Source organism: Pholcus phalangioides, unplaced genomic scaffold (assembly GCF_987345545.1).
Source record: "Pholcus phalangioides strain wild (caught in Gottingen) unplaced genomic scaffold, Ppha-v1.0 ptg000042l_1, whole genome shotgun sequence".
NCBI lineage: Eukaryota > Metazoa > Arthropoda > Arachnida > Araneae > Pholcidae > Pholcus > Pholcus phalangioides.
In genome coordinates this window covers 29,573,773-29,585,811 of record NW_028301628.1, presented here as the reverse complement: position 1 = coordinate 29,585,811, position 12,039 = coordinate 29,573,773, and the positions used below count along the sequence as shown (strand labels likewise).

At 38.1% G+C, this 12,039-nt stretch overlaps 1 protein-coding gene across 1 annotated transcript in view; it reads left to right on the top strand.

Annotated features, from left to right (window-relative positions):
* Positions 1-9,853: 9,853 nt before the first annotated feature.
* The window catches only part of LOC149064768 (inverted formin-2-like), a 106,137-nt gene continuing 103,951 nt past the window's right edge, over positions 9,854-12,039 (top strand). Inside the window, exon 1 of the mRNA XM_089255252.1 lies at positions 9,854-10,002. The gene's annotated coding sequence lies outside the window, so the exon portion shown is untranslated. The remainder of the gene's footprint in view (positions 10,003-12,039) is intronic.

The following is a 12,039-nucleotide window of genomic DNA, read 5'->3' as shown; positions in this document are numbered from 1 at the left end:
CTTAGCTAAGTACTTTTACCTATAGATGGCAGCACATTCATTCTGAATTTGTGGGGTGGGGGGAAACACTCTAAAGTTAAATTTCAGCTCGATGACATTATCATTAATTACTACATCTGATCATGCTTGAGCAGGTCCAGATATAAAAGCCATAGGGGATTTTTGAAGTTCTTCGAAAGTTACCCTTCTACTAACTCTAAATAATTTTTGTGTCGATTGTTAATGTTATATTGTGTAATCAAATTTTCAACGTGCCTGGAGAAATTCGTTTCTGACTATGGTGAGAAAAAATGCTCTGTACAGATGAAGCAATATTGTTTCTCTAACTGTGGAAAGGAAATTCCCTGTGTTGCTGCACACATCAACACCGAAATACATAAACATTTTAATTGATTTAATCAACGTTGCCGTTGCTAGTTGATGCGAAGTACCGAGCAATGAGCTCTCGTCTTCTTGGTCTTGGTTTCTCTACTTAGGTAGAGATATTGATCAGTCAATGGCAAAATGGTTGCTTAAAAACAACCACCAGTGAATTTTTTTAAAAATTATATATAACCCTTTATATATAAAATATTCTCACTAATACAAAACAATATCAATACACTGTTAACAGTTTTCAGGGGTTAAAAAATCTTATACCCCATCAGATTACACTTACTTTCAAAAATAAATCTCGTCGATTGCAAATATTCTCAATATCTACAATATTAAACAAATCAGTTTCACAAAGTGATGAACACAACATAAGTTTACAGCATATTTTGCAATATATTTCCATTTAGACAAAAAATGATATGTGTATATACATGAAAACTCCAACAATGTCACCAAAACCATTCAATATGATTGCTGAACATTTGACAAACATATTTAAAAATAAATGATTATAAAATAGAAAAATAGAGTAGAAGGTTACAAATGGTCATTAGAATTTACAGAACATTAATACACTCCTCATAGTCTCATCAGAATCATATTACGTAACTTTTGAACATCTGACAATTATATTAGATTAAGAAATCTGTGCTGATTAGGTCACATAACAAATGGTTATATAAATCATAAAGCGTTCATATCATATAACTTTCAATTAATATTTAATTTAAAGAATGACTGTATTTACATAAACTATTCTCACTCTACCAATGTTAAAAATGGAATTGACCGGTAATGATTAACATTTCCATCATTTCACAAAAATTTGAAAATTTAATCAATGAACATTAAAAAGTTTCTGTGTATGTGTCTGTTTTCTACACATATTAACTGTAAAAAAAAATAATAATAATTGGAAGTTATTTTATTGATTCTCTATGATTCTCGTAGTAAGGTTTTTAGTATTTGTGGGAAATTTAATTTCGAGATTTTTTTTATCAAAAATAAAAATAATTAATTATTTATTTATTTTTTAATTTTTATTTTGTGTAATGCTTTTCTGAAGCTAAATTCTGTAATTTGCTAAGTACTTTTACCTATAGATGGCAGCGCATTAATTCTAAATTTGTGGAGGGAAAAACTCAACCTACAAAGGGAAATCTTTGAGGGAAATTTTGACTCCATGATATTGGTTAGTAAAACGAAAATTTTTTGTTTTTACAATAAGGCCGGTATTACATTGTAAAAGTTTGATAAAATCCCTCTTATAAAAGTTAAAAAATCCAACCAATAAAACTCATAGGTTACATTCGAGCAAATGCAACACATAAGCTTATTGGTTGAATTTTTTGTTTTATAAAAGGAATTTTATCAAACTTTTACAGTGTAATACCAGCCTAAGTAATGGTTACAGTTTAGACTGCATCAACACTTCTCATTATCATGTTATTTTGCTGAAACTAATGTTATTTTTGAGATATACTCGGGCTTTAAGAAGAATTCCTTTTTTGGCCCGCAATGTTTGAAAGGTTGAAGAGACTCCCCAGTTCTAAAAAAATGTCTAAAAAACACTGCCCTAGACAGCGACCTTCAGATTAGGAATGGAAAAATTTTTAGGACATAATTTTTTGTTTTCTAGGGCATATCTACAGTTTTTTTAAGAGCATAAATGCTTATTTTATAGAGCATTTTTTTAAAGTTTTCAGGGCATAAAAATTCTCTAGTTCTATTCATCATCATCTGACGAACATCACGTTTGTTCGGAGACCCACTAGAAGGAAGGTCACTGAAGTTTAGCCCAGGGCGGTCCATCTTATCAGCATCGTGGGGCCCCCGGGTTCTGGGGTACTATGCCAGGATGGAAGTAATTATCTACTGTACTCGATTCTTAGTCTAAAAAATTACAGTATTAGAAGCCTCTGGGGGGCGTGCTCGGTTTGTTCCGTGTTTTAAGATAACGCTGGCCCAGGGTTCTCATCTCTAGAAGGGACTGAATTGTGGATTTTGAACTACTTGCAAAATCAACCAAAGCTACCATAGAACCTGGGCATTCTCAACGCATGAGTGAGTCCATCCGGACATGATTCGGTAGCGTACATGGTGAGATCTGGGTACTATGATCTTCGCGAGTGAGTTTGAGAATATAGTATATCAACTGTTACTTCCAGCAAAGTATGGGGTCTCTCCCCCCCCCCTCACCAGAGCATCACTTTGCCCAGGGACCACATGTCATAGAGAAGCCCCCCCCCCTAATAGCACTTAGAAACTTGGAATTTTTTTCTGTTGGCACCAGGAGAGACAGGGCGACAACTTTTAATCGGAAGTCAAGAAAACGGGGGACCGTATAAAAATTTAGATTTCTTATTTCGTGGTAACTGGTACAAAGTAATTTTTGAACGCATTTTTGAGCATTTTTTAAATTGGAAACTATACCTCTACCACGGACGGTTAGATAAAGGCAGCATACATTAGTACTTACAGTACACCCCTACTACAACTATTACTGAACCACACACACATGCACCTCGTTCATATTCCTCTGAGGAATTTCTAATTGGTGCATATTGGAATGTGTATATGTGTAGTGGTGGACCTGACGTAAAGTTTGTTTCTGTGTAATCCTTGTTGTGTGTGTAGTGCTTCCATCTGCCATTACATGACATCATGCAAATTTTTTTTTTATTTTCGTGATACATGCTTTTATATGGAACTGCTGTATTTTGGTTATATTTGACATCCGTATTTTTTATGGGCACGTTTTTTCAGCCTCCTCGTGGGACAATTTGGCTGTTGTGGCCTTTGTGTTTGTATTCGTATTCAATTCATATTTAATCTCAGAAAAAAAATAAAATTCTACAATAATATTAGATCCCATTGGGCCCACCCATCAAGACGCCACTTTGTGAATCTACATACCGCAATTGTTGGCCCCCCGGGCTTTAAGGGAATTCCTTTTTGGTCCGCAATGTCTGAATGGTCGAAGGACCCCCGCCCCCCCCAGGTCTAAAAAAAATGCTTAAGAAACACTGCCGTAGACTGCAACCTCCAGATTAGTTCTTTGTAGGAATTACAGTCCACAAGTCCACAAACACTTGAAGTTTCAAGGACGCCATCAGAGACCCCCAAGTAACCAGTCAGCTTGGAGACTCTCTACAAAAGTAGGGAGTACTACTTCTCCTATCTGAAGAAAGTCGTTCGATTCTCTGTGTTATCTTTCCGTAGAATTTCTATAAGTGATTGGCTTTCGGGCCAGTTGGTGTCAGACCCCAATATTCGTTCTTACCCTGAAGGTACTTAATGCACAGTATCTATGTAGGCCATAAATAAATAAAAAAGAAAGCTTTGGGGAATTCCCCGTGCATTTCTTTTTTTTTTGGAGTGGATACGTGACTTCTCTTTTTCCTTTCAAAAAGAACTACAACACACTCATTTATAATATACGTACTGTAGTTGAAAGGGAAGGACCTGTTGAAGATGGAAGAGGACTGTGTTGTGTGTGTGTAATGATTGGTTCGTGACTCGTGAAAGCTGCCGTGTGTGAGAAAGAAAAGTCACTATATATCAGTGATTAGAGAGAGAGAGTTGTCTGGAGCGTGCGTGTGTGTGTGTGTGGAGAGCTCCTCACATTTCTCTTTCCTCCTCATATCTAGTTTTAGGACCGTCAGCTCAGCTCCACGGGCAATGAATAGCTTATTTGAGACAGGGATATTATTTTGTATTATATACTCCTGAAATGATTATCATTATATACCAAAGAAATGATTCGTTTAATTGGTCATCAAACTGGGAAACCATTTGGTGTGTAAGTTACAGCAAGGGTGCTCAGCTTTTAGGAGAGCGCGGAGCACTTCATTTGTTTGAAAGCGTGCCGCGGGTCCCTTAAATTATCTGGAACAGCCCAAGTGATCTGCAAATGTGCTGTGCTGATGGCCGCTTGAGTGATCTGAAACTGTATTGCTGGTTACTCAGGCAGTGACGCGGGATCCTGTGGGTTCTCGGACCCCCCCGGGGATTTGTGACATGAGTCTAAGCAACCCTCCAATTGATTCAGAAATCAAAATTTCCTACATAAAACTCAGGACGAGGCCCTCGGGTTCGAAATACTTCCGACGCCCCTGTGCTCAAGTGATCTGTAATTATGCCGCAAGTCATTCAAGTAATCTGTAAATGTGCCGCGGGTCCCTTGAGTGATCTGGGAATGTGAAACTGTCGGTTCATTTTTACAAAATTGAGTTTGAGGCAGCGGGCTACATTTGGTCCAAGGGCAAGGCCATCTTAAGAGTATCATGGGCCCCCGGGCCAATTGATTTTTCTGAGGCCCTATCAAGCAAATTCTCGAAAATTTCGATCAGATCTCATTTTTGTGAGGCCCTTCTTCGATTGAGGTCCCCGGACCGTGCCCGGGTGGGCCCATGCCTTATGACGGCGCTGTCCACGGGCCACGGGTTGAGCATGTACGGGGTGTCCAATGAACTCTACCGTTAAATTTAGAGTAGGTGTGCGTGTCGAGAAAAACTTTTTTTTTGCAATGGAACCTTGTTTTTTACTTGGCGCATGCTGATATGATATTTCTGCTACGATGCCAAAAAGGGGAGGAACGGTATGGGTTTTAAAGTAACCCTAAAAGTGAGAGGGAAATTATGTTATTTTCTTTCCTCCGTGAATTACCTGTCGTTCGTCATGACATGAGCAAGGTTGCTATATTTCGGTGACTTATGAATTAGGTTATTACACGTATCTTCCGAATAAGTGGGTATCAATCTTGGATTTTACTAGAAAAATTGTTTGCTTCAGAAGTTGTACTACTTCACCAACTCTGGCTATATTGCAATTTACTGCCATTAATGAGATGGGTTGGAAATGAAGACGCTGGTCACCTCAAGTTCGTTACGGAAAATATCTATAGTCTTCCCTCGGGTTTGAACCCGTGACAGCAACCTTCACGGTGGTAAACGAGCACCTTACCGCCACGCCCCTCGGGCGGGAGAAGCTGCATTGTCACCTCTCTTTCACATCAGTGGTAGAGTGCTGGGACGCCCTGTCTTAAATAACCCTGGTAACCCCAAGATACGCCTGAAGTCCCGTTCTAAGATCCTAAAGCAAGAGTGCACAACCTTTGCAGTCCGTGGGCCAGAAACTTGTATGTATAAGGTGACCATATGGCTTGTATTTTACGGGATATTCCCTTATATTGATCATCCCACCTTTTTTTCATATAAAATGCCTCTTTTTCCCCTTATTTTCAACACGGCATAATCAAATTTTTGAAATCAAGAATTAAGATTGTAGCTTATACATTATATTATGGTAATTATGACTTGATCACAACTATTTGTAGTCATATAAATATATTTATTTCGCATATTTGTCAAACACATCACGCGTAGTTAGCATTTGTCTCATTTTGGCAACCTGGCACGGATAATGAGTAAGTACCAGCGTTTTTTTTTTCTGGTGAACTACATTTTTACCCATTTCGACCTGTAGTAGCACTATATTTCCGCCACTGACCATTTTTTTAGAAATTTCATCGGTAGATAGCAACTTCATTTGGATTTGACAATTTTTTTTTGGCTGTAATTGGCCATTTTATAGCCGATATATATATTTTTTAACGTTATAAGCAAAGCAATTCTGAAATGATTTCCGAAGCATAATATTTATCTAATATTTAAGTCATGGCCCCCACATCCTAGAGCGGGGCCCATAGACTTGAATCTTTTGCGGGCCCCTCGGTCAGACTTTTAACGGGCCCGTTCTGTAGTTAATTTATAGCGTGAAAAGTAAAAAATGATGATAACCGTCCCGGGCCCAGAGCTAGAGCCCTGTCGACCCCCATGTGGGGGCCATGATCCAAGTTGTAGAGAAAACTTTGACAATTTTTTTTTCTGCTGTAATTAGCAATTTCACTAACATTAAAAAAAATTTTTTTTTGGTTGTAATTGGCAACTTTACTTGTCTTTGATAATAGTTTTGGCTGTAATTGACAACTTTACTTGTCTCTGACAATTTTTTTGCAATGATTGGTGATATCCCGTTGTTGTACTACTTCACCAACTCTGGCTATATTGCAATTTACTGCCATTAATGAGATGGGTTGGAAAATGAAGACGCTGGTCACCTCAAGTTCGTTACGGAAAATATCTATAGTCTTCCCTCGGGTTTGAACCCGTGACAGCAACCTTCACGGTGGTAAACGAGCACCTTACCGCCACGTGGATCTTGATTTCCCACATTCTTATGAAGGAAATACCTATATACAATATAGGCATTCATCCTGTTTTGAGTATTGGCACTTTTCTACAGGAACACCTTTTGCGGGACGCATGGCACTGTACCCCTGGCCACATTTCGACCGTGGGCTGCGGGTTGAGCACCTATATCCTGAAGGGGTAACTCTGTGAAGTAAGAGAGATAACATTTCCTCCACACATAAATGATAATGTTACGTAATTCAACGTCATGTGAGCAAGGTTGCCATATTTTTGGCGACTTCTAAAGTGGGGTCAACGCACGTATTCTGCGGATAAGTGGGTTGTGACTCTGGGGGTTCCCATTACAAAAACGTTTTGCCTCGATCTTCTAGAATAGATTTCTGGGACATCTTTTGATTCTCATTTGCATAGCGAAGTACTCTGCTAAACTATCTAGCACTGGAATCAGTTTCTGCCGGTTATCTGACAATTTTTAGGACATGGACCTCTCGGGTAACATTTGATTATTTTCTTACGAAAATATCATCCGAATGATCAAAAAAAAGAAAGAAAAAAAGAAGTCAATACCCTGCTCCTCCCCGTAATTATAGGTAAGTATAAACCTCATTAGAACAACACAAAATTGTTAACGACTTTCCCCTTCAAGCATATTCGATTATCCCCCTCGCCCCAAACGTAACGGATGCATCATTGAGAATTTCGTGAAACGTCAGTGCAGTCGAACTCGGTTATAGCGATATTCAAGGAACATGTTGAAATCAGAAAATTTCGTCTTTTTTTTTTTCTCTAAGTAGAGGTCTCTATTATCAGATGCTATATCACGAAGTACATACTTGTTACACTCTAATATGAATTATAGAGAAACAAATTAATCAATTTCCACAAGGCCGTCTTAACGCATGGGCTTAATAACACGGCCTCGGAGGAGACCTGAAGTGCATGGGGGGGGGGGCTCATTGACGTACGCAAAAGGGCGGGAGGGAGAGGTTGACCGGGAAGAAAGAAAACGTGAAACCCCCCTGAGAAAAGCTTGCGTCCGCTATTCGGAGGGCCTCGAGATTTGTTAGTATGATTTTTCAAGAGTAAATTTGTGAATTGACAGGCACACAGTTTCAGCTTGGCTGAGTCCGCTTAACACAATTTTTCCTGGTCCTCTTGGAATTTCGGTGCAGACTGCCTTACTCCTGCTCTATACACAATGGTAGAAACTTAAAAACGATCTATGCAATCATGTAATTTTGTTGTCATATGATTTACGAAAAATTCACCAATAACAGTTCACAGAAAAAAAATTCACTGACAGCAGTTAGGCATGAGTGATTGAGCAAGAGAGAGAGAGAAAGGGCGAGTGAGAGCGAGTGACCACTTAGTGAGTGGATGAGAGAGTTAGTGACAGAGTAAGTACTATGCGAGCTAGTGAGTAGAGCCGACTAGCTAAGTGGGGGGGGGGGGGGCACAGTGTGTATATGCGAGCGAATGTAGTGAGTGAGATACCGAGTGAGCTATTAAGAGAGCGAGCCAGTGAGTAACAATGCGAGTGATCAAGCGCGTAGGTGAGGAGGCGCGAGGGATGGAATGAATGAGACAGTGAGTGACAGGGTGAATGATCAAACGAGTGACTAAGTGACAGAGAAAGTGAGAGACATAGCTACAGAATGAGCGAGTAAGTGAGTGACGGAGTGACTGAGTGAGAGATTGAGCGAGAGCGTGAATAAGTCAGTGAGTGATCGAAAAAGTGAGTAAATGACTGAGCGTTTTGATTGAGGCAAATGCACCGACATGATTGAAAACATTGGGAGAGGGGGACTGAGAGTTGCAAATCGTTGCGAATATGGTGACCATGCGGAAGGAAGAGAGTAAGCATTGAATTTTACGTATAGTCATTAATTATCATTCCCCCCCTCACAAAATTTGGGGCGAGGCTCCAACAGCCTCAGCCCCACGTTTCAGCGCCTATGACTGAGGGATTTTTCTAACTCGCTTACCTGCTGCTTGCCTCACTTGCTCACTCGCTCTTGCTCATTTGTTCATTCACTCGCTCACTTACTTGCTCACTCACTCACATGCTCGTTCAATAGGTCACTAACTATTGTCAATGAATGGTGTCGGTGAATTTTTCCCGACGTGGAAAAATATTTTTTAAACGTGTTGAATTCAGATTTTATACCAATCAGCTTGCTGAATGGTAAAAAATCTTAAAATTCAGGTTTTTCAACCAATGAACAATGACATTGAATTGTTAGAGCATGAAAATACTAGCCCTTCAACGACACTGGTGTATGGCTGTAAATAGATCAATCATCTGTATCGGTGTCGGTCATAGTAACTTGTAGGAAAAATTGGCTAAAATTGGTAAATGGGAAGGGGAGGGGGACTTTTTAGGGTTTGTAGGAAATTTTGAGAGTTTTTATCAAATAAAAAGAATTGTTTATTTATTTTTTTTAATTTTGTATTTTTCTAAAGCCGAATACACTACTTGGCGAGTTATTTTTACCTGTAGATGGCACTACATTAATTCTGAATTTGGAAGGAAAAACTTGCTCAAAAGGGAAATTTTTGAGGGAAATTTTGGCTCGATGAGGTTAGTTAGTAAAACGAAGAATTTCTGTTCATACAATAAGTAATGGTTCAAAATAGTTTAGACAGCATCAACACTTCTCTCATTATCACATTATTTTGCTAAAACTAATGTTATTTGAGATAGGAATGAAAAAAGTTTTAGGACATATTTTTCGTTTTATAGTTTTGTATAGTTGTATAGTTCGTATTTACAGTTTTTTAAGAACATAAACGCATATTTTATAGAGCATTTTTTACAAGTTTTTAAGATGAGGATCGTAGAGCATAATATTAATGTAATATTCAAGTTGAACAGATAGAGAAAACCAAGTTTGACTGAATTTCAAAGGAAGCTAAAAAAGGGATTTTTATTAATTGGCAAGAGAGGGAAAACTAATTAAGCTAATGAGCAGAAAAACCGACTCGTGATTCGGTTTTTTTCTGCAATGAGGTATGATGACGTCATTGCCGGAAGAACCCGAAAAAAAAAAATCAAAATTATCTGAACACAAACCCACAAAAAACAAGTTCACTTTTCTCCTAAAAAAAAAACCTATCTTTTTTCCCTACACTATAAGCAGCAAAATTTCCCTTTTCCCCTATTTGGGAAAAACTTTTTCCCTACGCTAGGGATTATTTTTTCTTCATCTCTCTTTCACTGGATCACTGTGTTAAAAACTTCTATCATCCAGTTGGGAAAAAAAGTCAAAGGACGTATAGTGTGTGTTCCGAAATATCGCGCGCTTATTGAACGGTTCTTTCACCTGGAAAAAGAAATTTAGTGATGTGATTTTTTTTTTAGTGATTTAGAAAATTATTCAAATATTCAGTGGATATAAATGTGAAAATAACAGTGAGTAGCTATTTCGTTATTATTATTTTTTTAAGTTCGTTGTAGATAGAATTATTCGAAAATTCTATAAAAGTATCTTTTAATATTTAATTTTTTTGATGAAATAATGTCAAAATTAGTTTAAAAATTTGAATTTTTTTTTTTAAAACGCAAATTTATTCGTTAGATATTCATAAAAAAGTATTAAAAATTTATGTAAGGTGACATTTAATCAGTTGATATAAATGTTAAAAAAAAATGCTTGTTCATGTAATGATTTCATTATTTTTAAACATCACCGTAGATAAAATTTAATTTAATTTCTGATAGAATAATGTCAAAATTATCGTCAAAAATTCAATTTTTTAAAACTAATTTATTCGTTTGGTGTCAATATAAATATTAAAAATTTAATTTTTGTGAGTTTTCCCCCCTTGAGCAGAGTTCCCCCCCATACCTTGAAAATTTCATTTTTATATTGTTTTAGATATTATTCAATAGGTGATTTTATTGTTTTCCTTTCTTTCCTGAGCCAGTTCAGATATGTCAGTTCTAGTTGTTGGGCTATTTTTCACTTTCTAAAGCGGCCCATTCCGGAGAAAGATAGTTTGTTACTTCTAACTGTAAATTTAGTAATTTTGTGGAAATGAACCCTTTTGAAAATAAGCTCAGCCCAACTATGGTTTTCAACCTCAAAGATAGCCTCTATCAAGCAAATTTCAAACTCAGATGGCGATTGTTTTCTTACAGATTTCTTGGACTATTGAAAATGATTTTCGGATGTCAATCGGATGGCTTCTCCTCCCTGCAGAAGTAATTATAACCAATAATGACTCAATTCGGATGACAATTGCCAGTTCTAGAACGATATTATACAGTGAAACCTCTCATTTGCTGTCACTGGCGGGGGTGACCATTAATCAGGGGCTTTGAAATGCAGTTTTATTATACTCAGTGAAATTATTATTCGGCCGTAAAAGAGGGATGAACGCATCTGTGGGGGTGTCCGTTTTAAGAGGGGGTTTTACTAAATACAGTCAAACCTCGTTAGTGCGTCACCCGGTTAACACGTGAAGTCACTAGGCTAACACGTCACTCAGCTTACCGGATCACTTTTTGGAAGTCCCAATTCTCCTCAGGCAGGAATTCGCACAGCTATGGCTTACTCTGTTCAACGAGTCACTCCGCGTACCAAGTCATATTTTTGCTCTCCCAAGAGTGACTCATTAACGAGGTTTGACTGTTCTCACTCACACATACAGGAGTCTTGAACATTTTGCGACTTAGTTATTTTCTTTCTTTTTCAATCAGAGCAAAACCAACCCCTTTCTATAGCAGAAAGCCTCCGCGCGAAGCTCTCGTGACGCCACTGAAGTCGTCCATTTCACCTATAGTCATTGAATTTACTGCAAAAAAAGGTAAAAATTTCGCGTACGTCGTACAGCTATATCAATGGCACGAACATCACTGTGGTGCCGGTGGGGTCCGAACTCGGGATTTCGCGATGCGACGAGTCCGTCACTATGACCATGACTTATGTTATTTCAGCATGAAAAGTTACAAAAATCTGGAAAGTTAAACCATTGGCGAAAAATGGCACTGAAAAATGTTTCAGTACAATTACAAAAAATGGCCGTATAGAAATTGTTATTTTCATATTTTCTCTCCAACTTTTTTACGGAAATGTCGCTATTATCTTCTCTTGGCCGATAATGTTTTTTAATGTTTTATTTTCTTCTTCAATTCTGAATTTTAGAATCAAAATTTTGATGATTCAAAGCTCCAGAACCAACCGTAGAATTTTTATTCCTCTCAGACACTCTTCGTGAAACACCCGGAATTCATAGCGTGTACAGGGAGTTTTTCGCATGGGCAAGTGGCGCTCGTGCTCTGGGGCCCACTTATTTTTGCGGCCCCAAAATTTGCTGACTTTTGTATTTTAGGCATAGCTCGCGTGACTACTTTCCCTGTCTCTGACTCAATGAAGAAGGCTGCATATAAAGGGCCAGAGCCGTCCTTAGGGGTGTGCGACCGGTGCGTTCGCACCGAGACCCGCAC